The 26,908-nt window shown below is 41.7% G+C and overlaps 2 long non-coding RNA genes across 3 annotated transcripts; both read right to left on the reverse strand.

The window, feature by feature from the left end:
• Window positions 1–744: 744 nt before the first annotated feature.
• Window positions 745–12,099, reverse strand: LOC106030339 (uncharacterized). Of its 2 annotated transcripts, none has more exons than XR_007165368.2 (6): window positions 12,015–12,099; window positions 9,627–9,686; window positions 8,424–8,571; window positions 2,713–2,811; window positions 1,493–1,615; window positions 745–1,388 (listed from the first exon to the last, which is right to left on the reverse strand). It is a non-coding gene; the product is annotated as an uncharacterized lncRNA (long non-coding RNA). The 2 variants fall into 2 exon arrangements; XR_010832861.1 differs by having other exon boundaries at window positions 3,512–8,571.
• A 370-nt stretch (window positions 12,100–12,469) lies between these two features.
• On the reverse strand, window positions 12,470–26,646 carry LOC136791252 (uncharacterized). The gene is made up of 3 exons (XR_010832862.1): window positions 25,063–26,646; window positions 17,141–17,230; window positions 12,470–13,739 (listed from the first exon to the last, which is right to left on the reverse strand). It is a non-coding gene; the product is annotated as an uncharacterized lncRNA (long non-coding RNA).
• Window positions 26,647–26,908: the final 262 nt, after the last annotated feature.

Raw genomic sequence — 26,908 nt, forward strand, 5'->3', positions numbered from 1 at the left:
TGCAAAACTAGCTGCTTGTGAAGCAGTCATACTGCTGATTTCTAGCACGTTCTCTGATCCACTTTCTGTTCTGCTCTCTATAGAGAAGATAGTCTATCATTTTAGTACGGCTCCAGTTTTTACCTTAGTAACATCATATACCACTAGAAATGCACATTTCCTCAAGTGGGAGATGACAGTATAGCCCACAGGGAAAAATCTGGCTCTGGGGAAACCTTCATGTGGATTTGACTGGATGTTTCATTTACACAAACTTGTTGCAGCTTTTCAAGAAACCCTCAAAGTGCAAGGATCTGTGGGGAAAAGCCCTGCATCTGTTTGGGTTGCATATTTGCATTGCCTTCCTGTTCCTGTTTTCCCTCTAGCGTGAAGGCGTCATGGTTCCTAGCACCAGCCCACACATATCACACCCTGAATCGCAGGAAGAGAACACGGACCAGAGTTCAGCTCCAACAAAGACACATGCTGGTGGAACAGGTTTCCATGAGATATCTGCTAGAAGCCTGTCGCACATTTGGCTTTGGGCTGCCCTGGAGATGTACATCTAGAAGTGTGTTTTACAGCTGATGAGCAATTTTGATCAATGTTAACTAAGGTCATTTACATAGTGGAAAACATGTAACGTTTGCTGTCTTCACAGAAGAAAAAGAAAGCCTTTGCATTCCAACATCTGATTGTAGACCAGACAGCTAAAATATCAGTGTATTATTTACACATTGAAATTTATCTGTCCATTTCTTGCAAAGTCATTTGATAAATCTAGGTGCTTCATTAATAATAACGCAAGCAGACTTTACGTTCATCTTAGAAAATGAGCTATTCAGATACACTGAGATTAATTTCTACATAATTACATACAGGGGACAGATGCCAAGGACTTAGAAGAATATTGCTGTACATAAGCCAACAAAGATCAGGGGAAATTTGAGACAACTCCTGAGGGAATCTGATGATGCAAAAGATGCACCATTAATGAGCCACTTAACTGCAAGTACCTCAACATGAAAGACTGATGTCAAGGACTGCAGCAGACATTCATACGAATGCTCCACAGAGTAGGGAGTTCTGTGCCAATAAGCTCACTTGTACTCTGCTTGTAAATCCAGCTCCAGCTTGTCCAACCACTCAGCTGCTTCCAGTAACTCCAGGTTTGGCAATATTTGGGAAAATGATTTGGGGTTTTTCACTTCATGCAAAGAAGGGAGGTGGTGGTGGTGGATTTTCTACTGCCCAACTCAAACTGGAGTTGTATAGTCTTGAGAAGAGGAAATGCACTCCAATCTCTGCTAGGTCCTAAAATAGTGCATCAAAAAGCTTAAGAAGAATGGGCTGACCAGTTTTATTTCCATTAGAGGACACGTGGTGGACATACTTGAGAGTAGTGTTCTCTGTTTATCAGAAAAAGAAAGGATGAAAAATAACTAATAGTTTAAAAAAATCACAGACAAAAATGAAGCACAAAATATATGGCAAAAATGGAGCACAGTCTCACCTTTTCAGCTAGTCACCATATATATTTATCTTAGCTCTCTTCTCTCCTCTTCTTTAGATTTAATAGACGTTAGACCCTTATTGACCTCTGGTCCTACAGGCTGTATCCGTGACTTGCAGCAGCCTGAAGACAGAAAGATTTGTGCTGGCACTAATGCTCACGTAAAACAGCTGGCATAAGAAAAAAAGCTAGTTTAGTATAAAAATACAGCTGTTTGTGCAGTTGCTGCAACAAATGCTGAAGTAATTCAATTTACTTGTCTCAAAGTCTTTTTTCCATGGAAAGTTTATGGTTTGTCATTAATTCTGCCTTTCACATCCAGTTTGCTCAAGAAATAGCACAATATACTTCTACATTATTTCTTGCTTCCTCATTCCCCGAAGAGAGAGTTTGCAATGCTTTTATGCTTGATGGGGAAGACAATATTGACAGGATTAAACGTGAGGGTTTGGGTTGAGCTCTTTTCTTTCAACAGGAAGTGACTGAATATCTATCTGCTTGTTTCTTATTTAAAAATGAGAAAAAATGAAAGGTTTTGATAGGTTCTCTTCTACCTTTGATTGATACTAAAGATCTTGGAAGTCTTGGGAACTTACAGTTTTCTAATGTATAGAAACACGTCAGATCCTGGCAGCTGTGCTGTAATCCTGAATTTGCTTAGCCAGCTCCCAGAGGACTTTTGCTGCCTGTAAAACACCTCCTCAGCTCAGTAGCTCAGCTACTTCACTCAGCTACTTCACTCTACCTTAGGCCACAAAATCAAAGCATCAGGAACAAATCGGACGATCTCTTTACAACTTCAGGGTAAACCTAGCTCACTGTAAAGCTGCACGAAGCAAGGAAGACCTGTCCACTTGTTTTCTACACCAAGCAAAGCTCAGGAGATGCAAGGATACTCTCTTGTGTGTGTACTGAGCAACACGGGCCTGAGATAAGCTGTAGGGCAGCACTGCATCTTCCTACCAAATCTTATGTCAGATTTCAGCATACAAACCAGACATCAATACTTGGGTGTTTGTGCTGCTGGACCTCTAATTTCCAGCCACAAGTGACAGGATGAAACTCAGTAGAGAGGAACAAAACATCCGGAATCCATATAATTCTGTGTTTCTGCTCAGGGTCAGCCACGAGTGGACAAGTCTCAAGTCAGCCCCAGTGACACAATTCCTGCAGTTTGTTCATGTACTGCCATGGTTAAGGGAAGGCAGAAAAAGACTTACCACAGCTTTAGGACCTGCTGTTCCAGAAGGAAAACAAGTTACAGGTGAGGCTGTCGCTGGCAGGTGTACCAGCAATATAGGACCTGGACCATAAGGAAACTGGATAAAATTGAAAAGAAATGGGAAAAAAAAAAAGTAAAAGTCACTAGGTGACAAGAAGGCAGAGTGCAAATGACAGGTGCTAGAGGCTGCTTTACTAAGCAGCCAGATTGTGGTCAGGATATGTGCTGCTGCCATCGCCTCCTTGCTCACACCATCACTGCAGTCACCTTCTACCAATAACAAAAAACCAAACCCCAAACAACTCACTCAGAAACCAGAGACACACAAAGGCTGTGGCAGAAGATATTTCTGGACCATCAAAGAGGGTAATATACCTCGAGGCTAAGTCTAAAAGCAGTAGAAAATGCCTCATCTATTTCAGAGTTATATGAGGCCTGCCAGAGACATTGCAGCTTTCTGGCATGACTGAGCCCTTCTATACACACATCCCTACTTATTTCTGCTATTAAAAGCTCTTTTATTATCATACCATCTTTCTGTCAGGGTTTTGTGAATTACTTTTTAATTCAACAGCACTTGGTTGTATGAACAATTAATGAGGGGTGTACGTTATACAAACCTCATATTTTACTGATGAAGTACTTTGGACAGACTGTATTCAGACTGAAGCACTTAATAATTATTAAGAGGCTAGTTACGGGTTTTGATACATTTCCATGGTCTGCAAGAAATACTACTTTGCATCAGCCACGTGTACACAACAGGACTGTAGCCCCCTTTGAAAGGAGAAAGTCACCTCGTTTGGCTGTTTTTCTGGGAGGGTTTTGTTTTCAGGTGTCATCTGCACATAGTTATCGGCGAATGTTTGTAATACGCTTTCCAGGACAAAGCATTTCAGCAAAAGATCTATTCTGCAAGGGACCACTTCCATTCCATAGCTTTACAGGGGATTTTTCAGCACCTTGTACTTGTGGTTTCCTATAGGACATGAGGCCAAAATCCATGTGAATTCAATTACCTGGGGAGAAAAAAAATACACTGCAGTTTCAGCAGTGTATTGGTTATTATGACATTGCTACTACGGAAGGGAAATGAGGAATTAAACAGGCACCACTCGGCCACGTCTCTAGAAGTGAATATTGACCAAGGTTCAATATGTCACTGACAGCAAATCGAAGGTCATTCCCATCAACAGTTAAGTCATGTCAGAAATTGACACGCTGAATATGAAATGTGTCTCAGTAGGAAGAACCAAGTTACAGAGAAATCTCTTCACCTTTCTAATCTGTTCAACAGCACAACAGACATTGAGAAAACAGTGCAGCACATGTTTAAGCAAGGTTCTGTTATGTCCTACTGTCTGCAATACCATTTTGTGTCAGTATTATTTTTGCTTCTGTAGCACTAGTAATGTGCTAATCCTGTGACATTATACTGTCCCAAGCAGACTGGCAGACCATGCATCGAAATAAGGCAATCAGCATCTCTTAGAGCACATCTTTTAGATGCTTAAAATATATATGGAAAATAAAATATTATGTAGTATTATGTCATACTACATAATATTTAAAACAATGCTGGTTTGCTGTAGCAGGACCATTCTTTTTTTTTTTTTTTTTAGTATTTGTGGTACCTTTCCTCATCAACAACCAACATGCTGACACATTAAGCACAAAATCTTAAAGAAAAATCCCTAAAACAAAGAAAAACATATAAGATTTAATTCAATAAGAAATAAAAACTTTTCACTCAGTATCTGCTTGTGTGTATATAACAGTCGCATCATGGTACATACCAATAGCTGGGTTATTTTACCAGTGTGGCTTTTGCTAATCGTCCACTCACCTCTCCCACACTTTCTAAATTTGTCACATTTAAGATCTGGTGACAATTACGAGAAATCCACTATGCGGTCACACCTCTGTATACAGCAGTGTTGTCACAATTTGTGATTACTTGAAAATAGAATGAAATTTTTGCTGAGACGATAAAATACAGAAAGCCACTCCGAAAGTCTATTTAAAAGCTCTTTCTGTTTAATCCAGGGCTGCAGCCTGCACAGCGAAGAAACTGAGGTCACTCCATGCTCCATATATATAATTCATGCATTAAAACCGAAAACTAACCATAACCCAAAGTCAACTCCCTCAGGTGCCTGAAGCTTTTTCCCTGTAACAGATCTCACTTGGCATCCTCTCAATATCATCCTCAGCTCCCAGCCCCCGGTGGCAGCGCACTGCCTGCCTGGAAAACAGTTTCAGGACCCTCCCCTACCCCCAACAAGCGAAGAAATTCGGCGTTTCACGGCAGAAAATAACTAAAACCGCGTTTCACGAGCTCCCTCTGCTGTCTTTTAACCAAAATCCCGGTGCGGTTAAAAGGGCGCTTTCGAGGAAGCACAGACAGATCCTGTAAATCCTTGCTCATTCCCTAGTATTTTAAAGAGATAAAATGTGACCTCTTTTAAAGGAAAACTGAAATGATTTTCAATGTCTGGATCTATCCCGGGATAATTCAAGCCCGATCAGACCAAGACCCCAGTCCCACCACTGCTATGTCAAGTGCTAGTCCAAACGTAAAAATTACTTTTCCAAATAGCAGCAGAGTCAAATGAATGAAACAGTGAACAGGAACAGAGATGCTGGCTCCTTCACAGGAGCTGCTACCAAACTGACACGTAACTTTGCAACTCCACACCTCTTCTGACTCTTTTTACGTCTCCTGGAAACTTAAATGGAGTGCTACAGACCGTGCCCATCCCTTTCTTGGTTGGCATAATGACTACAGCCAACCTTTCACATGCAAGTGATTGCTGGTGTTTTCCTCCAACCATTTCCTAAGCTAGATCTTTGTTCCTACATGATATAAACTAGAATAAAGTTCTCAAAAAAAAAAAAAAAAAAAAGGAAAATAATCCACCAGGGTGATGGGATACTTGCCCCAGAACTAAACCCGTATTTGAAGGCAAGCCATCTTTGGCCAGCTGCAATCTAAAATACCAGTTGGCAGTCGGACTTCTTGACACTGTTCAAGAGAAGTCAAGTATGAACCTGAACTGCACAAGCCACTGTTAGCTTGGTTCTGGACAGGTCTCTTGGTCTTTCCTGCATCCTAGGAGAGAGACCCACAAAACGGAAGGTTCACCACTGCTATTTAAAAGCTCATCCTTAAGTTTCACTTATCAGCAGTTTGATTCTCAATTTTGATTATTTTCCTCTTCTCTAACATGTTTTTTCTTAGCCTTTACAAGTCACCTTTTGGGCTGATGTAACTCCGCAATATACTTATCCTAACCTAATTTCTTTTGTAACCTTCAAACTTCTTTTCCTGAGGGGAGAAGGAGTTTGTTCTGAGCAAACCAGCACAAGAATTAGGTCTGAAACATCAAGGTCTAGATATACTCAGGACAGAAAGATTTACAGACCAGTTTTCATAGATATGCTAGCTTTGCAGCCATACTCCAAAATAGTCTTAGCATGCACAAATTCAGATATAAACCTCAAACTGAAAGTCCAACTAAGAGTTGATATCTCACTGTTTTGAAACATATTTTTTCTATTCTTTCTACTTAATGTTCCCCCCCACCCCTTCAGGTTTTTTATTTACTAGATGCCTTTAAGCCTACCAACCTCAGTTTTATTGAAGATGTCAAAATTCTGCAGAACAGAAATGTATATTAGCAACCTCTAGTGTAAGAAAGGCTTATAAGGAATAGTATTTTCAGACTAAAACAACAGAAGATCTAGAAAAGCATAATTTCTTAATATCACAAAGTTGCTTATGTGGATATTACAGAAGTGACTTGAGCTTTCACACAATATTCCCAAGCCCGTGCCAAGAAACGTAACAGTTGCATTCAAATCACTATCAATCCAATTCTCATTGCAGAACTACATTTCTCTTAACAGTTAATGTACTGCTTAGGTTATCCTGGAATCCAGGTCTAATCAAACAAAGTCCTCAAGACCTCCAAAACACAGTACACAATTAGCGGTAGAATGCACCAGCCTTTACTTGCAATATTTTTCACAATACTGTGGGTTAACTGATGTTTCCAAGGCATGTCCTCAGGGAGCTTCAACTTTTCTGACCTTGCGAATTCCAGTTTAAATTCCTTGGATCCGCTGCTGAATTTCAGCATTACTAGTCTTGACTCCTGTCCCCACTCTACAGTCTGGGGGCTTCTACTCTGCAATGGGAGTTTTGAGTCTGGTTTTGAGAGCCAGAAGTTATCAGCATACCAGCTCGCCTACACGAAGGACAAAAGTTTTGCCACCCATAACACTTGGGCTGTGATGAAGAAATCAGAGAGCTTACAGTAAGCATTTCTAGTGGTGTCCCCAAAGAAGGCCATGAGTATTACACCACACTACAGTCTCATTTACAGAGGGATATAACGCACCACAAGCAATTCCATACAAAGCAGGAATATTCACCTAGTACATTAAGAGTCCATAAAATGGTAACAGCACTCAGATGGCCCCTTCATGTTGCATTCAATATATGCAATAACAAGGACTCCTTGAAATATTTGTTTAGAGAACTGCAACAACTCAAAACTTTTCTAGTGTTTTGGTCCTGTGTGGAATTCAATTTTTGTTTGTGACCCCACAGAGTTAGCTTCACGTCAAGTCCCAGTACAAAGAATCTGCAACATGCAGCCCTTTGAACTTCTTCATAGGTTCCAGTTGAAGACTAGAAGCAGCTTTTGCAAACTGAAACTTCACGTACATAAGCCACAAGTCTGAAACTATTCTCAGCTCTTACACTATATGGAAAAGCAAACTTAACAATTTGATAATGCATACAGTGTTGTACACCAACAGAAGCACAACTCAAAACAAGACTACTTAAACCCACCTGAAAGTCTCTTATTAAGTACATTCATCATTGTTATTCATCCTGTGGATGTAACTTATTTCCAGCATAGCAGTGGAGCCCAGTCTGAACCCAGTGATGACCCAATACTAACCAAATGGTTACAAGAACCTACATGTTTTTATGCCTATTAATGTACCTTCCAAAATATGTCATCAGGACCTCTATTCTGATCTCACTCAGATTTAGACAATATCCCAGACATAAAATAATTTGGACATAGTTTTCATTTGCTTCCTGCATTTTAGCACAGACTAAGAACTGGTTCTCACTCAGATCCAGCACTGCCAAAAAATCTGTATGTATATGGGAAAATAAATGATACTAAGAGAGGTGGAACAATTACAAAGACAAGTTTTCCCTTAGTTATCTTTCAGGTGACCCTTCCCTCCATCTCCCCACAAATCCGAGTTTTTCCAGAGCTTCAGTCAACACCCGTCCTTCCACCAAGCTTAAGTTGCAGGAGTGTGCATTGAAACCAACACGTAACTTGTCACCCAGGCCTGCCTTGTCAGTCATTCAGAAACTAAGAAGATGTCTAAAAGTTTGGCGACTGCAATGGGAATGATCCTTCCTTTATTAATCATATTCTCCAGTGCTGAAAGTGGGTGTACTATACTTCCACAAGTGAAAAGCATGCCACTTACCTACAGCATAAAACCAAGTGCCTTGCAAACAAATTTCTATATTACCCCAACCTCTTAATCTCAGGTGCAGAGTCTGTTACCTTACTCAAGTAAGACAGCGGTCCTCAGGCTGAGCTGTCTGAGCGTGGAAATACAGCTCACCCATGCAGAGCTGTGGTGATGTGAATTTTACCATTAACTTACCTTCCAGCAGTTCGGAGTGGAAGCAAAAAACAACCAGTACAGCGGGTTAAATGCCTCGCACCCCACCTCAGGGCCCTGGCACCCTCCCTCGGCCTCGCAGCCACCAGGATACGCCAGGTCTAACACTGAAGACTCCCTGAAACACACCCTTCAGTGGGAAAGAAAACAAGGATGAGAGGAACTGCCATTGCCCTCAAAGTTACTCTGCTCAGACACTTCCAGGTCAAGAAGAGGTGAGGTTAAGCAAAAAGGAGGAAAAGAGGCAAGATAAGGGGAAGGAAAAGAAGCAGAAGGACATCAATATTTTTAATAGTTTTTACTATATTCCTCTCTAGGCAGATTTTACAGACTCTCAGAAACCAGGCCTTCATGACCCGCCCCCCCCCCCCCCCCCCAGGCTGTACCTCCTGCTGCAAACCAGTGTCACCTGCCCTGGCACAAAAACGCATTAAATCCCTGCAGGTTGGAAGGTTTGCTGAAGCCTTGACTCATTTTTCCAAATTTTCTTTCCTAATTTTTGCTACCCACCTTCACATCCCATGCAAGTCATTACTCTTTGTTTTGTGCTCATGATTACAGACCTAAGTGACAGGACTGTACCACTTTTTCTCCCACTTCTTTAATTTTCACACTGTCTTTGTAGCAGATGTTTTGCAGTTCCTCAGCTCAACATGGAAGTGAGGTTATCGTGCCAATTCAGCAGCATTTGGGGTACTCAGATGAAAGATATTCTGCAAAATCTTAATCAGACCTAGTTTCAGCATAAAATACACTTTTTGGACAAATTAAATTTATTCAGTAACACTCCTGCAAGATATTTAGCCCTTGATAAGCACTTTCTTCCCCTGCCACTGAAATAAATGAGCTTTATAAATGATCAATTCCACCTAAGAGTCAGCAAATTTACATCTTTTCTGGCTTAAATAACTTCCCAAGGGAACTGTTGGAGTGTCTGTCTTCTGGGAAGAAAAAGCAATTCTGGCTTATGCTAGTTCCTTCAAAGTGTATTTTCAATGTTAATTTACTATTTATAATGGTATAAAGTATAAAAGTATAAATCCCTGTTGTAGGATTATCTACAATTTTAAAACGATGAAATAATTATATAAATTAGCACCAAAAAATGAGGAGAGCCAGAGAAATTATCATCTATGAAGTACAGTTTGGCCACTGAAAATCCTTGATGACGGCCTATAAGATTACCTGAAATTATAGCTCACCCATCTCTTGCAAAGGAAACCAACATGCTGCCAACCTCCACACCTAGTGAAAAAAGATGAACTCAGGAGAGTTATCCTAAAAACAGTTAGGAAAAAATGTTCAGGTGCCAGCTGCGCAAGAACACACTAAAGCCAGACCCATGGGTTCAATGCCATAAGAGACCCTAGAAAGGAGGGTAAGGAGTTCTCCCCCATGCTGGTTGCTTCCCAGATGGTCACAGCTGCCTCACAGTATGTTGTATTATCTGGAGTTAATTCTTTAAATGACTTATTTTTAAAAACGAAGGGTGTGTTACTGCTATATAGATAAGCATAAAGGAGCATTGGCCCAAGATTAAATGACGTTACCATATTTTACAGCCGTGAATTTAAATATAACTGTGGGCAGGGATGGACCGCCTCCCTGGGAACCTCTAACCACCCCCAACAGGACTAAAGCATTGCACTTGATCAAGGGCTGGTCACATTCACAGCACTGATAAGGAGCTGCAGTTATCAGGGAGCTGTTGTCACTTTTTTTTTTTCCTCACTTTTTTGAAGGTCTTGTAAAAAGGATATCACTGTAGGATAGGAATGAGTAAGCCTGATGCTATTTTCCCAGCAAAACAAATGATACCAAGGCTGTCATGCAAGGATGTGCTGCACACCACGCACTTTGGGGTTGGACTTCTATAACTCACAGCCCAGACGTGCATAATTCTTCAGCTTACAGTGAGGCAGGACTCTCCTGAGCAAACCTCAGCAGTTTCCTACAAAGCCCTGCCGACAAGTCAGATCCTGGTATTTATTTCCAGTGTAATCTGAACTGTGGGTTAGGCTGACTGAAAGCCTCTCCTCTTCTGTCCTGGTATTCCTGTGCACTCCCTGCTCCTTTTTCTCTGCTCCTCATCCACAGTGAAGCTACAAGAGGAGATATCTTCTCCCTTTATACTTTGCTTACTTAGGATCCTCTGTTTGGTCTCCAGTCCTGCTTTTCCATGCACATGCTATCCCAAGAACAACACCAAACAATTTAGCATCAGCTTTTTTAACCCTGCATGCTGGTCTGTATACTTTTTTATTTACCACAAATGTGCATTATAATGGTATAATCACACTACACTGCAAACTGAGGGTCCATGCTTGATAGAAGATGTTTGTTTCTGTACTACTGACCCTCATGATTTTGTAGGGACCAGGGTCGATGAGGTAGTAACAATGGTGCTAGTTTTTCACAAAACAAAAAGTCAACATTGCCCTTGTGAGTAGAAAGGATAAAAAAATTCAAGCCAGTATCACTGGAACTCTGAAGCATCCCAAACAGGCTATTAACAGCCTGTGATCTAAAATTACTGGGGCTGGCAGTGCTTTTGTCTTTCTGTGTCTGCACAAACACCTAAAGGAGCTTTAGAGTCTTTCACTGACTGCATCTGGCCACATCTTTCCAGCATCCAGACCCACATTGTCAGCCCACCAGCCTACATTCACGTATATCGCCCTGTTCACCTTTTTAACTACTAAATTTTCCTCTACTCCTCCAGAATTTCTCCAGTATGATAAAATTTAACAGAAATCACTTCTAGTGGTTTAAGTATTTTCTAGTTGTCTAAGGTTTGCGGGAAACATTATAAACCTAGAATATAACAATTTAAATATGCCACCTTATTTTCTCCAAATAATAACAACATCTTAATCCTCCAAGTCTATTTATTGATCAGATTTTTGATGTAAAAATTGAATGAACAAATCTAAAATATATTAAGATGTTCTTTAAACAGGGAAAACAAAATATTTGGTCAGACTAGCCTGTAACAGCAGCATAGCCAAGAGGCAAGAACAGGTCAAATTATATGGTGAACATTGATGTTGTAAACATAATTCTGTTTGTGTAGCTTCCAGATCTATATATAACCTTTTAAATTCCTACATTACGTGTAAGAAATGCCCTTAAGAAAGAAAATGCTGTAAAATTTATTGGTAGCAGAGTGTCCCTTTAGAAGGTTTGGAGCTCGTCTGCAGTTCCTTTAAGTAAATATAGAAAGTCCCACTTTCCCCCAATAAACGTGAAAACATTGTCAAGATCTTCAGAAAAAAAAAATAAATAAAAAAGGAAGATTTAGAGATAAGGGCTACTTACCTTTTCTGAGACCCTATATTTCCAAAAGAAATGTCTAATTTCAAATGAGCTTTTAAAACAAACCTTAAATTTGAGCAGATCAGCTATGTAAGATGTCAGATTTTCATTTTTTTTTCTGGGGTGGAAGGACTAGGAAGCTGGCAGTATAAGGTAGGATATTCATTTCAGCAAGGAAAAGTCAATTACTTTTTTTGATGAAAACATAAAAAGTGTATTTTAAATACATGGAAGCGTGAGGGCTCCTTGTGTATTCACCTTCCAAAAGACAGGTCTGCTCGGCAGCAGGGCACCTCCAGGCCAGGTCCTTGTAGGCAGACAGCACAGCTGCGTGCCATAGAGCCAGGCAAGCAGACACACTTGCCCTTAATGAGGGAAGAAATCCCTGAGCTTGGCACCTGAGTCTTGTAAACGCCAAGCTCTTCTTGTGAAAGGTCACTGCTCTCTTACATAACTGCAGGGGACGACAGTATGTAGCATTTGGGAAGTGATGGGTTTGGTATTTGGACGGCAGTCAGGGCGATTAACCCAGAGGTGGATGTGCATTTTGCAGTTTGTACCTACAGCAAGCCTTCAAACTATGCTAAGGTTATTCATGATAAACTGGTTTATAAAAGTAGGGTCTCTGTAGCACATCAGAAGGAAGAAGAGAGCAGCAGGTGCCGGCACATGTCAGGACCCACTTGCCACGCACGTACTGCAGGCTGCTTTGGTCTCACATGGGGGGCTTTCAGCCTTTTAAAACATGGCCACCCTCAGAAAGGAACGTTTCCCCGCTGCTCTTGGTGGCACTGACTCTGCTATCCACTTCTCACTGCTGGCAATCAGTTGTGTGCTACAGCAGGAGCAGCCGAGAGGGGCTTCCCCAGCAAGCAGCCACTGACAGCTCTGGCTCTCAGCACACCACAGCTGACTTGCTGCAAGGGAAGGAAATTCAAAATTCAAAATTGAACTGTGTGTTCAAAAATGTATGGGTGGATTAATTTTGATTCTTTTCTACCAAAAGCAACACATTGCAAACTACGCAACATTGCCAAGCAGATCTCACTTTTCTCACATTGCTACTCTTAAGGTCTCAACTATGCAAGTGATCTGTAGATTTGTAACAGATAAAAGACTTTTTTTTCCTCTTTCTTTTTTTCTAAAATACTCATTTCTGGATTTACATTGTTCAATTAGGAAAGAAAACAAAGAACGAAGGACAGAAAGCACTCATCCAAGACAAGGCTTGAAGGAGATTTATGGAAACAACGTACTGAAAGGAAATTATATTGTACTTTTCTTCCACTGCAGGATTAGATGACAGTATTCAGTTTTTAAGGCATGGCTTTCCTTCATTTCTCTGCTGTCAATCGTGTTCAAAATATAATCAGCCCTGGACATAAGAGCTATGCGGTCTTCAAACACACATCTCACACATCTTGGCAAGTTAGTTTACGTAAATCACTGTGGCCTTGTTTTTTTTTTTTTTTTTTTTAACTCTGATTTCCCTATCCAATATAATACTCCCTTTTAAATAAGAGGGAGTGAAATCTCTCAAATAACACTCCGTTCCTCTGCAGAACCTGATGCTGAGTTTGTTTTCCTTCTCCATGGACATTGTTGCCATCTAGTGTGATGATGTTATGACTACACTATTTTAGGTACAGAAAAAAGTGTAGGAAGCTGGTTTTTACTTACACTATGAGCCAGTGATGATGTTGACAGAATAGAATGAGAACACAGTAGCAAAACACAGGAAAATTACAAAATTACAGTAAGCTAAACTGAAACGTATAGCAGGAGTTACCAGAGAACTGTTTCACAAGCCAGACAGTTACAATGACAGATTTGGCAATCATATGTGTAGAAGACAGCTTTTAACGATGTGACTGAGTACTGTACCATACTTCTCACCTGCAATGTTCAGCTTCTAACTCAAAATGTTAAGTTCACTCCTTTAAGACTTCCTTCCTTTTCCCCTTCATTTTTTTTGCTAGCTGGCTAAAAAAAAAAAAAATAAATAAAAAAATGTAAAAACAACCACAAACTCCTAAAAAAAGAAAATCAAGCATTTGTAAAGATGCAAATGGGAAGGGGAAAAACAGCTAGAACTCCAGATGTGTTCATCCCCTTCTTCAGCTTTTGGCCAGGTTTCAGTGTTCGAGACAAAAGTAGCTTGATACCCTATGCGTTGGTACATAATTACCAGAAGAAACTGGTGCCATAATGACTCTGCTACCATGTATGCGAGCAGCTGTGACTGATCAGATAACATCAGTTCTGAAGCTGAATCTTTGGCTTTGCTGCCTTCTGCTTCTTCTAACATAATAGTTGCAGAGGACAAGCTAGATTGTAGTAGGCAATGAAAAGCTTTTAAGCGGCAGCATATCTGGGGTTTTATACTTAAATGAAACTTTGCTGCATAAACTTTACTGTGTCTCTTAAACAAAGCTAAATTAGCTAGCTATAGGAAGAATTGTCAGGGATGTATATATTGAGTCAATTTGGAGATATAAATACAATTAGGGGAAAGATTTTGTTTGTAATAGTTAATTTAACTTTTATTCGCATCTTGGCCTTTTCATTTGCTGAAAGTTTATGCCCTGGCATACAAGCCTGGTGAATTACAGCACCGTACGGGTGAATGTCGGCTGTGTAGCTGTGATGTGCCTTTATCAGGAGCTGTATCTCCCCGTCACCTTCTACCAAAGAGTGTTCCTCTGCTGACACCTAGGAATTTATTTGCACAACTGCAGCATACCCCAAAACCTTGCTACTTGGACAGAGTTTGGGTGCAGGATGGAGGGTGCTGGGCCTGGTGGCTGCTGTTGCTGTCTGCTCATAACAATGCCTCAGTCTTAAATTGGAGTGACCACAGTGAGTCTTTCTTTGCTGGGCTCTCAAAACTCTTATGCATCAGCTGAAGCCTAGGGGACAACCTCTGATGCTGGCGGGTTTGGTAGCTGCCAGAAAAACACACTTTTTGAGCTGTCCTATATTGAGCAGCTTCCCTTGAGATGTATTTTTACTCAAATAGCACAAGCAAAGGGAACATACCTCAGAAATCAGGTCATGTTACAAAGTGACACAAAGGAAGGTGGTGGCCTAGGGGGATGAGGTGGAGAAACAGGCAGCTGCTGGGTGTTCTACCAGCCCAGCTCATCCAGCATACAAGGCAGATTGCTTTTCTGACAGCCTGCAAAGTGTGGATGTGCTGTGCTGAAGGCAACCAAGGGATCATAGCGTGGATAGATATAAATGTTTTCTACCATAACTGAAGTGTTGTGACAGTTTTGATGTGCAAACTCGAAAAAGGGAAGTCATAGGCATAACATTAGAAACAACGTGCAACATACCCCTTTTATTTTAGCATGTAACTTAGAATATATATTTCTTCCATTACTGTGTTCAGTCTTATTACTCCTGGCAAATGAGAAATAAGTCATTTGGAAATGTTATAGAAATTGGGATTTTTTAGAAGCAGCCAAAACAGCTCCAAGTGCCATGTACATGCATGCCAGTTTTTGCAAAGCTATGTATTGGATGAGTTTTAAACTCAAGTCTCCCAGTAGACTAGGATGGAGTCTCAAGAGTTAAGTGCAAGCAACTAAAATACATCTGGGCATACAGCTGCAGATTTTGTAAAGCTTATGCGGATGCCTCTGTCAGTCCCAAGTGGATTGCTTTGACTCATCATGCCCATACTTGTTTGCATCATTTCTTATATGCTGACTTTGCAACAGAAAAAAAAGCAGCTTTATTTATTTGTACAGCATTCTTATGTTTTAAAAAGTGACCCTTTAGCTTCCTACTGAAAATGAGAAACTTGTTAAACTTGAGGCAGGGAAAAGAAAGTGAGAGGAACAGCCCCAGAGCAATGCAAAAACAAGAGTAGGATGCTGCTTGTTTTTAATAAACCCACTCAATTTGACCATCCGACCACTCCTTTTATGGACAAAAATGAGTTTTTTCCCAGGACTGCTTTTGTGACTGTGCAAAAATAGTCTTCGTTTTTGTTTTGTAAGTCACTTAGAAATACCTATACCCAAATGCAAATCTTTACTGAAAAATCCTCCCCTCAAATATTGCAACGATTGCCACATTTTCACGTTTTCTCTGACAATGATTACGTTGATGTTCACATAATGATTAAAATATATATATATTTTAAATACAAATCCAACAACGGAAGCCCCACAAGTTGCCTAGGCTGGTTATCGCATAGTTTTACTGCTCGCCTCTTTAAGACATCGAAGCTCATGCCTGCTTCACGGCTGTCCTGCGGCGACATCTCCTGGGCCTTGTTCAGACTGCACCAAGACGCATCCCGCGGCTCTGGTGGAGGGCAGCCTGGAAACCCTCCAAACCATGGCCATGAAGGCACTTCTTAGCTGGACAAAAAAAGTCACTCTGCTGTTTTCCCTCAGGGTTTATTCTCCTGAGAGATTTCTTGGCTGGTCAAAACCCCTGCCTAGCAAACAAATACACCAACCCTGCCCCTGTTCCCAAGGCCTGGCTCTTTTTACGGAGTTCATTTTGCACCACTTCAACCAGTCACAAAGAAGGGCTCAGGAGCAGGGTCTGGAGTGTAAGCCGTGTCTTGGCTTCCTGATGTGACACATCTTGAACACTGCTGCTTCATCCAAAAGCTACTTCAATTTCCAAACCTAGCTATATCCCCAAAGCTTTTTTTTTTTTCCTTTTCTTTTTCTTTGAAATGACAGAACAGTAATACCCTGAACAAGCACTTTTATTGTGTAACTATAGAGAGGACTCTAAGACAGTTGCCCAAGGCTTTGGCCTGCACAACTCCTGTAAGTATGGAGGTGTTCTGCTCCCAGCTCCTTCACAGCACACCTGGGAGGATGTCTAGCCAAGAGTTCCTTGTCCCTGTCTCACCTGGCATGTTGCTTTGATACAATGGTTTGCTTGGTCCTCACGTGGACATGCATTACAGCTGATGTAATGACTGCCCATCAAAAAGAGCAGACTGGTTTGCCACAGGACACATCAACACCCTACCTGGCAGGGCCTCGAGAAACTAATTCTGGCAGATGAGTTCAAGGCATCCACTGAGCCACCACCAAATCCCTCTGAACGCCCAAGTAACTCTAGAAAAAAAATCACTTCTCCTCTTTTGCCAGGGGCCTCACAGCAGCAGGAGTCTGGGACCTTCCACGTGCTACACATGCCCTGGCACATTCACCAGGTGGGGGCCTGAGCTGCCTTTGGGCTCAGCCCCCAGGCACATGGCCCAGGATGAAGCTTTCTCCCATGCAGAGCTGGGGAACCTTACCAGAAAACATGGAGACAGCTTACTGTCAGGTAAGGTGGCTGCAAATTAGGAGGCTCTGCAATATAATTTTGGAGTTAGGCTGCACACTGAAACCATGTTAGCTTACCTGAGTCCTTTGAGAGCAGGTCTCAGCTTTAGCCGAGCTGATCAGTAACTTCACCCAGCCCTCATCCGCTGTAACCTCGTGGATAATGAACTGGAACAATGCAAACATGGAGGTGAAGAGTCCGGTTTATTTAACAAGTGAATACAAAACTGCCAGCACCTTCTCTTTCGAGTAAGTAAGCCTGCAACACAGGAATAGACTTGACGGTACATAGAAAAGTCAATAATAATTTAAAAAGTGGTGCTAGGTGCTGCTGGCTTCAATGCAAGTCTCGTCACACCTAAAAATGATGTCCTGTGACCTAGTGCCAAACTACCTGTTTCCTGGAGCATCGGCATAGATGGATGGTATCTGGCCTGTCACAGGGTACTAATTTTCTCACTTTTCCTCCATATCAAGCCAAATAGCATGGGCTGGAACGAGTACTTTTGGTCGTTTTGAGTCTGAGTCATGTGTGTCCTCAGACAGAGAAAAGGGCAGAGTGAGCTGCTGCTCTGCACTGACCTGCAGCAAGTATGGAGTGGTGGAAACAGGTGAAAAAGGCCCCACCTCTTAGGTATTTCAGACCTGGCAATCCAACAAGCACACAAGAAAAACAAAGTCACTGCTTCAGTGCAGGTATGCTTAAGATTTTTCACCGACAACTGCCTGGTGCCCCATCTCTGCCTCTCCTCTCTTCCTGCTTCTAATTCCCTCTGATGATTTTTCTTCCAAGAAAATGCAAAGTTTTATGCACGCTGCAGGTAAATGACCAAAACCTTCAGTTAGTTTCTGGGTGCAGCCCAACAAACGCTTTTTTTTTTTTTTTTTTTTTTTTCATATGAGGCTTGACAGGATTGAGAAAGCAGGAGATGGATAGTTCTCATAGTACCTGAATCTGAAGAGAGAACCTGAAAGAGACATTACCAGAGCACTGCATACCCAGTCTGAGCCAGCCCACAGAAGGACTTTTACCCATAAAGTGGACAATGTTACTTCCCTATTTTAGCTTGTCCAGGCAAGCCAAGTCTGATGCCTTCCCTGTTCCCTCAATGAGATTAGGCTGGGCATCTGTGTACTCTCCAGCCCTCCTGGAGATGCCCAGTCCACTAGAAGAAGTCATCCAAACTGTGGCTTTCTCCTGGTCACCAGAACACACCAGACAGGGAGGACCAGGGATGCTTACAAGGGTAAGGGTGAGAGGGAAGCCTTACAAGCAACTGCATGTTCAGTGAATTGGTAGGGAAACTGCTTACGGCCCTGAAATACTTCCAGAGTAGTCCTGTGGGGCCAGCCCTTGGTGTGGGGTGGTTTACTACCCTTGGTTTAATGGAAAGGACACCTCTTTTGAAAAACTAGTCTACTTAAAAGTGCAGAACTTTTGTACAGTTTGGGCCTTCCTACTTTTTTTTTTTTTTTTTCCTCACATTGCAGAAAACAGCTACAGGGTCCAACAAGCTTTGCCCAGAAATGCTGCTGTGTCAAAAATGTAGGGTGTAGAGCCTCTTAGTTAATTATTCCTCACCGATAACAAATGGACATGGAAGCAGGAGCTGCTGCAATTGGGAAAAATAAATAAATAAATAAAGCGTGGCGTGAGCCCTCAGAGGAGAGGGAAGCATTTCTCATCAGCAGGTAAGACAGCCTCAACACTAATTCAGCCTCAAAATCATGCTACAAGAACTAGACTTCCTAATTTTCACTGTCTGAAGCTGAATGTGATCACATTTGTGCTGGGGATGGAGTGACCTGGCAGAATCAGAACCATGTATATTACCAAATTACTGTGTGTTCAAGAAAGCCCTCTGCTTTGCAAGGGAGATGTTGAAGCCCACAAGCACAACTGCCCTGAACAGCTCATTAGTGGATGAAGTTATTAACAAACCCACAGTGGAGGAGTAAAGCAGAAAACACATTATGAGATGAACAACACACAGAAGATCATTTGCAGCTCCATAAACCGTCCCACACAGTGCCCAGGCTTTTGTACACTTCAATAAAAAGAAATTTGAATACATTAGAAAGGAGAAGGAAAGCGGCAGTGGTCAGATGAAGAGAGGCTGCATCTTTTCCCAGAAGACCAAGGCACCAGTTCGGTGTCAACAGCCACGGTCAATGGCTCTGGTCTTTCCCATAAGCACAGCTCCATAACTTGTTTCCTCTCTCCTACTTTTCACACTTGAGAAAAAAACTGAAAAATGCCTTTTTCACAGATTTCTCATCCTCCACACTCACCCCTCTCTAGTACTACGTTTTGTAGAAGGTGTGATGAAGCCCCCAGTTCACAACCTCTGATTTTAGAGCTGCAACAAGTACAAGAAAAAATCAATCCTAATGTTTTCAATTGCTGGTGTTCTCATACAATTGCAAAAAAAATCTGCCAGAGAAAGTCAGCGCACACTGTGATTTGTGCTTTGGATCTAACAGAGAGCTATACGTTTAATTTACAGACCAGAGGGGAAAAATTAGACCAGATGAAAATCATAGATGCTCCTGCATGTTGCTATTATGGCTCTTACCACAAGGGGGACTCTTCTACAATTTTACAGGGCAAAATAATTTCAAAGAGAAGGGTGTGGGGGGAAGGATGAATAAATCAGTTCCGCAGCTGAATATGCAGAGACCATTTTAGGCTTTACGTTGTTAAGCCCACAGGAGCTGTTAATCTGCAAAATTCATTAATAGGTACCAGTTCATGTTCATGTCTAACTGCTGTTCTGGCTCCTTTCAGTCCCCGATTTTATACTGCGTGTTTAAAATTCCCAAAATCCTATTAATTTTTTTAAATGAAAGGGGACTTAATAGAACTTTCTGGGCCATCAGATAGAAAACACAAAAACAAACAAACAAGAACACAGACACACACACATGCGCACACCAGAAACAAGCAAGCAAACAAAAAACAACACAAAAACACTCTATGACCCATAGAAACTTTTGATTATATTCCAGGCTGAAGAACCCACTGGGCTGGGGGAGGAGGTGTGTGGTCCCATCCTGATAAACGTGAGTCTTTGAGTAAGGCATAATGAACTAGCAGGACAACTTAAGGTTGCTGCTAGCATGCACATGTTTCAGCATGGTTTGCTGTACCGCTTACTAATACTCAGCTACAGTGAAAGCTCAATATTGCACTGCTACTAACATCCCTTTCTACCTTAGAAACAGCACATGGTGCGGCTTATCAGTGTTTAGAGTTCATTCCAGATGATATAACAAAAAAAAAAAAAAAAAAGCTTCAAAAACACAATCTCCATTCCTTTTAACTTTTAGAAAGTGAATGTAACAAGGACAATTTATCACCCTGAATTGTCTGCACAGTGCCTTTATTAGCTAGGATGCAAAAGAAACCTTGAGTATCTATTTAGCTGAAACTCCGTTATTGTGAAACTACATTTAGTGGGAGGCTGTGGGTTTATAGTGACAGTCATGGAAAATAGCACCAAAAATTAGAGTAAGAATTAACTGACTATTCAAATAAAGTTGTAGGTGACCTTGCAATTACTTTAAAAGCTTCCCCAAATAAGAGACATTATCATTCTAATTAGAACTTCATTATAGTGGGGAAAAAAATGTATTACACAGCTGCCATAATTCTCATGATGAGTGAGGAAATAATTGTTCTTACTCAATGTATTAAGTTCCTATTATATCTTCAAAACATTAACTAAAACCAAAAGTCAAAGGTTTCTAAGTCTATGCTGGAGGACAGCATATGAACCATTCTACTGGTTGAAGTGCAACAGTAAACAGGGTGAGCACACTCATATCTCGTGGCAGATGTGCATCTCATCAGACAATGACTCTTTCATGGCTTTTGAGATCTCAGTTGTGTAGCACAGCAGGGAAAGACAGTAACGTGCACCATCAGCAAAGGAAGTGTTTAAGTATTTGGATTTCTCTCATCTGTCCCTCTGCCACCCACACCACAGTCACATCGGGTGTCCCAAGGCCACCAGGACAGCCCCAGCCATCAAGAAAGAACTGAGCGCATCCTGCCTGGCCATCTGTTTGTGGCCAACTGAATGGGTAATGGCTGAATTCTTGTCTTCCTCTGGGGGCACAGAAGCATTAATCTGCTTCTCACTTTCTTCTACCCAGCTGTCAATTTTCCTGAGGTCTGTGGAAACATAATTAATTTGGAGACTACTAACCCTCCTTCAAATTTGGATGGAATCAGTCATTTGGTTCAGAAATTATTTGGAGCAGGAGTGACAGGTGAGTCAACGCTGCAGTCACTTACGTGTTGTTTCCCAAGGAAATCAGACTGAAAATGAGAGTGACAACAACATTAGGAAAACAGAGGTCCTCAAATCTTTTGAGAGCTAATTAGTACCTCACAACAGTTGGACTAATTTTGAGCAGGCATCTGGGAAGCACTGGGTGATATATGTGCATTTGTGTGACGATACTGCAGTGCTGGGGGTGAGCATCTCCCACAAAATGTGTGTGTGACTACAGCTAGTGGGGTTCTTAGCCAAATATAAAGAGCACAGTGAAACTTGTAAATATAACTACCATTTAGAACAGAGCTTGAATTCCTGAAAGTAGGGGCAATACAACACCAGTGAGCTAAAATACCGGCCAGACTTCAGACATCTGTCAGATTACAAAACCAGAGATTTTAATGCAGTCTGGCAAGTTTAAAGACAAAGAAAGGTTGATGTAATACAGCACAGGAAGAAGGCACCTTAGAAACACACCTTGGAAGTGATGAAGCACAAAGTCAGTAGGAATGGTCTTAATTTCTTAAAACCAAAATCTGAATGTTTTCATGGAGTACATAAGAAGTGCACTGAAGGAGAAGCAGCAATAGCAACCATGATACAAGAGTGTTTTCTTCAGCCTGCCTTGCAACTTAAAATGAATGAGAAGTGCTACTATAAAATCTTTTTCTCTGTTTTTGGAGGTTTTTAGATCAAAAATAGTACTTCTTTCTCTGGATTCAGCTAGAAAGATTCTGGAAATGTTATTAAGCATGACTGTAAAACATTAACATCTTTCTTGTATCTTTCACAAAAGATAAATCATGTCTGTAACATTTATACAATGTCAACTGGGAAACAGAAGTAATCCACTCCCTCTGGTTTTTCAAATCAGTAAATTCATGGGCTACAACTAGCAATGTTAACACAATAGTATCTGTAAAAGTATGGCTAGCATCAGAGTAGCTTGCTCAGGCTGAAATTTTAACAATACTGCATTTAAAAATGGGGAAAAAATAATAAAACTACGTTATAGTGTTCATATTTCTATGAAAATTCATCACCTGATGAAGCAAAGTTATTGGTAGAAGCATCAGACTCGTGCTTCTAATGTCCACACCTTTTGCTGTCTCAGTTTTTCCCCTTTGGTTTAAGGAGTGTGTTTTCCTCTTCAGTTCAGTCACATAGAGCTGTATTCAACTGTAAATAAGATCTCCCCAACACTATCTGCCTGACCAGATCTTTTTTGTTTTTAATACAGATATCACCTTACCTAGAAAAATAGAGAGGGATTAAAGACTACCTAAGCTCTTGCATAACTGCTCAGCTGATATAAATGCCTCTATTATTGCACAGGCCAAATACTAATAAACTCTATCACCAGCAACAGCACAGAATACCTATCCACCAAATGCTATTTCACTGCACATTATGGAATATATTTCAGAAAAACAAAGCAAGCCAAATGAAACAAACCAGTGGTTTGAGGTACAGTGATGCCACGTTACCCCAGAGAAATGTCACAGTACTGAATTATTTGGCAAAAAAAGGCAGGAAGGTAACTTTCAGCAGAGTGAAATACAAGGAAATGCAACTAGGAAAAAGTAGTCCAAAGCCTACTGGGAAGATGCCAAACTCTGGACTTTTAGGTACAACTACAGGAAAAACTCCTAGAGCCATCATTGATCTCAGAAATCAGAGCACAACCCAGAACAAGGCAAAATAATTGGGCACCATCAGGCAAGGAACTGAGATCATGGCAGAGATGGCATTTTTCTAATACATACTTGCATGAAATAAGAAGCCAGGGAAGGCCATATGCTCCTTCTATGTAAAGCTTACTGCAGAAGTTGCTCATAGAACAAGCAGAGAGAAAATTGCCTTGGATGGTGAACCTTCACTGAGAAGACACCTTCCACTGAAAAGTCAGCCTGTTTATCTAACGCATGCTGTAGCCAGGCTGTTTTACTGGCAGCAATTGATACTTCTCTGTCCTCATTCTGATGTTCTATACAGATCATCTGCTTTTAAATCCACCTTTATAGAACAGTACTGAATCAATGCCCAGAAACCAACCTGCAAAAAGAGGAATGTGAAAACAGGAGTGGGAGCTACAGTGGGGAATCAGTCTAAGGAGTTACATATTTACACTTAATATAGTCTTAAGTCCTTTACTCTGCAGTACAGACCTAATATGGCTCAAGCTAGGTATGCAGGAAAAAGGCCAGTTGTGAATAGCTTCAATAACAAGCTTGCTACAAAACCAAACCAAACCAGAAAACAACACCACACACAAGCCTTCAAATCAGGCCCCCTATTATAGAGGTTCATGAGGTAGTTATTACAGTGCATTTATAAAGATAATCTCCTTTTATAAATCCAGGTAGCATTTTGCTGCTTGAATACAAGACATGCACAATCTTCCTATAGTTATAACCCTTGTCATTTATAATTAAAGCTTCTAAAATATATATCAGTAATAAGAGCTGAAGTGAAATAGCCTCAGAGAAGTCTCCTTTGTTAAGGCTATGTAAGAATTGATTTGTCTCTGGATAGTCTGTTATGTGTGTTATTCAGGAAACCCACTTTACCAGTTTTTCAAGTGTAGATAGAAACCTGCATCTCAGTAGCAACAACAAAAAGAGCTGAATATTTTTCATTAGTTCCTAAAACAACCCTATTCTTTGATGATGTGCCATCAGCCAGAATTCATGTTGTTGAAGTGCAGGGAGCATCCCTATATGGAGGCATGGTCAGTGTATGTGTCCACTGAGCATCATTTGATCTTAACATCAGTCACGCTGGGAAACTGCAGTGCTGTGACAGCTACTGCATTTCAAAGACTTTATTGCTTTAACATCCTGCCCCTAATCGGCTCAGCCAGAAAAGATCAAGACTAAAGTATCAGTGTTGTTTTTTCTTGTTAACTCCCAAAGCTAATTACTGCTTAAACTGACCTTTCATTTTCCTATACATCCATACATAGTTGTACAATGCAAACAATGCAGCTGCTCAACAGCTATCAGAGATTTCTTGGACAACACACCACAAAAAAAAAAAAAAAAAACAGCTGGAAAGTGGATGTGATATTTGGGAGAGAAGATATGAACGATGAGGATCAAGGGTGAACTGGCAAAGTCCCAGCATCCTGGTAACCTCTACGCTGACTGCAGAAGTCATTTCTGCGTTCCTAGTGATCTGCAACGAAACCAAGACTTAACACTTAGTGAGCAAATTCTTCTTGGACACTTCTCCTGTCTAGAAGCATGAAAAAAAGCCTGTCCCTCAACAGCTATAGCATTTTACCAGCACGTGCTAAACATATTGAGTACAAATTTCTGTAATCCATATAATCACAGACTATCCCAAGTTGGCAGGGATCATTCAGACCAGCTTTTGGCTCCACACAGCATCACTCAAAATCAGACCAAATGTCTGAGAGCGGTGTCCAGACGCTCCTTGACCTCTGGCAGCTCGGTGCCATGCCCAGTCCCTGGGCAGCCTGTCCCAGTGCCTGACCACCTCTGGGTGCAGAACCTTTCCCTAACACCCAGCCTGACCCTCCCCTGTCCCAGCTCCATGCCGTTCCCTCGGGTCCTGTCGCTGTCCCCAGAGAGCAGAGCTCAGCGCCTGCCCCTCTGCTCCCCGTGAGGGAGCTGCAGGCCGCCATGAGGCCTCCCCTCATCTCCTCTGCTCTGGGCTGAGCAGACAAAGGGCCCTCAGCTGCTCCTCACACACCTTGCTCTCTGGGCCCTTCACCATCCTCACAATCTCCTCTGGGGGCTCTCTAGTAGCTTTATGCCCCTCCGGTACCGCGGCACCCCAACCCGCACGCAGTGTTCAAGGCAAGGCCGCAGCAGGCCGAGCAGAGCGGGACGATCCCTTCCCTCGGCCGGCCAGCAGCGCCGGGCCTGAGGCACCCCGGGCATGGTCGGCCCTGTGGGCTGCCGGGGCACTGATGGATCATGTTCGGCTTCTCATCCACCGGCACAACCTAGGGTTAATTCCTTCCTCCAACCCTCCCAAAACTCCTAAAAAACATATATTGCCCTAATCGTATTTTCCATGCAACATGCCAGCTGACTGCTGGGGGGGAAGCATGAGAAATCAAGGTGACACATCCTGCAGTAGCAGCAGATGGGATGTTTCAATGTACTTGCAGCCTGCTACCTTGTTTTTAAATCTCAAAAGCTTTGCTGTGCTTTGTTGTTATACTTTTTTCATTTATTGTCTACATCTTCATTAGTTTGAGGACATGGAGGTTATTAGGAAGGCTGGAAAGCAGTGTCATAATCACAGAGCAGCTGCTGAAATCAGTGTGACTTTTCTTCCTGCCTTTATGGAGAGTACAGCTGAGCCCATTGCCTCCTGCTAACCCAAGCTTGTTTGGCACAAGAAGATGTTTAGCTGTCTTGCCTTCACAGTGGTACAAGCAACATGCTCCAGCTTCAGCAAGATACTCTTCCTGTCTGTGGACACAGGGCAGTGCACAACCGCCTGTGTGCCCGTGCCTCAGACACAGATGCTCAGCTGTGTCCGGGACATGGGACTGGGAGGGAAGGTTCTGCACCACCACAGTGCTATCACCGCTGCAGTCCTTGCAGTGCACACAGCAGTACCACAGCTATGAGCCCCTGCTTTGTGACCTGCTGGGGTCTGGCGGTCATGTTACTGCACAGTGCTAATGAATGCTGCACCTTTCATCATTCTTCTGTTTCTCCCTCCTGCCCCCTTGAAGATGCATCGCGCTTTTTAAACAGAATTTCCTTCTTTTATTTACAGTACTGCTCTTGGTTAGTAGCTTGTTTTAACAGAAAGATCTGTTCTATCTAATAATCCATGTCTTAGCTATACATTTATAAATGGAGAAGGATGGATGAATGGGTGAATGCGTGTATGTGTACTGACACCCATGGATACATGCACAAAGAGCAAATCCCACTGAGCTAACAAGGGCATGGCTATGCTGTGAGTCCAGGAAAAAGTGACTGTAATATGTCATCTTGGCAGGATAATTAGCTTGGGTAGCACACTGCCCAGCGTGCCTGCACTCTAGCACCTGTGATAGACTGGGTATCTCTCTGTGAAAAGTCCTGTCTCTCTTGTCCTTGCTTCATGTTTTTAAGGAAATGAAGGAGGAGCCAGTGGCATAGCCATGTGTAGCTTCTGAATGTCTGATCTGGGAGCACCAGTTGTGTTCCCTTACTATGCTTCTAACTCAGTGGATTTAAAAAAAAACCTATCCACAACCAGTGTTTCACCACATTGTGAAGATCTTTCAAGGTGCCTGCAGGCCACTTTGTGCCACAAAGTCTACTTAGAATTCCCATCCTTATACTTTGGTTATGCATATTGATCGTGGATTATTAACTATGGAGCATTTTCAGTCTGCAAAGGAAAAAGATCTATCAGTAAATTAAATTGATGTGGGAGACATAAATATTTGCTATTCTCACTTCGCTTGATTATGGTATTAAGTTTTATAGTTTATTGCATTCTTATGCTTCATGTTTCTCATTTAAACAGTGGTGATTAATCAGCATTTACCATTTTGTTTAACCCCTCTTCCTAAGACTAGCATGCT

The sequence above is a fragment of the Anser cygnoides genome, chromosome 7, assembly GCF_040182565.1.
Source record: "Anser cygnoides isolate HZ-2024a breed goose chromosome 7, Taihu_goose_T2T_genome, whole genome shotgun sequence".
NCBI classification, from domain to species: domain Eukaryota; kingdom Metazoa; phylum Chordata; class Aves; order Anseriformes; family Anatidae; genus Anser; species Anser cygnoides.